The sequence below is a fragment of the Globicephala melas genome, chromosome 19, assembly GCF_963455315.2.
Source record: "Globicephala melas chromosome 19, mGloMel1.2, whole genome shotgun sequence".
NCBI classification, from domain to species: Eukaryota; Metazoa; Chordata; class Mammalia; order Artiodactyla; family Delphinidae; genus Globicephala; species Globicephala melas.
In genome coordinates this window covers 3,162,549-3,163,505 of record NC_083332.1, presented here as the reverse complement: position 1 = coordinate 3,163,505, position 957 = coordinate 3,162,549, and positions in this window count along the sequence as shown.

The window sequence follows — 957 nt, the reverse complement described above, 5'->3', positions numbered from 1 at the left end:
AGTGGGAAGGGCGATCTTAGTGATGACATCTCCATCGGAGAAACCTCCCTCCCAGAAAGCGACTGCTTCCTCTACCTGGACCGTTTTCTTCTCTCTCCGGCAGAACAAGCCTCAACTTCCTGGCTTCCTCCCCTCTTGGTACTCAGGTGTTTGTGTCCTAGGCCCCCTCCTGCTGCCCCAGGACCCAGGAGTCCAGGCCCCAGCCCCTCCTCCCTCAGACCCGGAAGTTCCAGCCCCTCCTCCCTCAGCTCCCCACCTCTTTTTTTTATAAATTTATTTATCTATCTATCTATCTATTTATTTATTTGGCTGCATTGGGTCCACGTTGCTGTGTGCGGGCTTTCTCTAGTTGCAGTGAGCAGGGGCTACCCTTCATTGCGGAGCACGGGCTCTAGGCGTGCGGGCTTCAGTAGTTGTGGCTTGCGGGCTCTAGAGCTCAGGCTCAGTAGTTGTGGTGCACGGGCTTAGTTGCTCCGCAGCATGTGGGATCTTCCCGGACCAGGGCTCGAACCCGTGTCCCCTGCATTGGCAGGCGGATTGTTAACCACTGCGCCACCAGGGAATCCCCCTCTTTTTTTGTAATTGAAGTAAAATTCACATAACATAAGATTAACCATTTAATTTTATTATTTTATTTTATTTTATTTATTTTTTGCTGTGCCACGTGGCTTGTGGGATCCTAGTTCCCCAACCAGGGGAGTGAACCCCGGGCCCCTGCAGTGAGAGCGCGAGTCCTAACCACTGGACCACCAGGGAAGTCCCTAACCATTTAAAATTATACAATTCAGGGGCATTTAACATATTCACAATGTTGTGCAACCACCACCTCTATCTAAGTTCCAGAGCTTTTTCATCACCCCAGAAGGAAACCTCGTACCTATTAAGCAGGCACTCCCAATTCCCTCCTCCCCCAGCCCCTGGCCACAACCAAACTGCTTTCTCCATATATAGATTTTC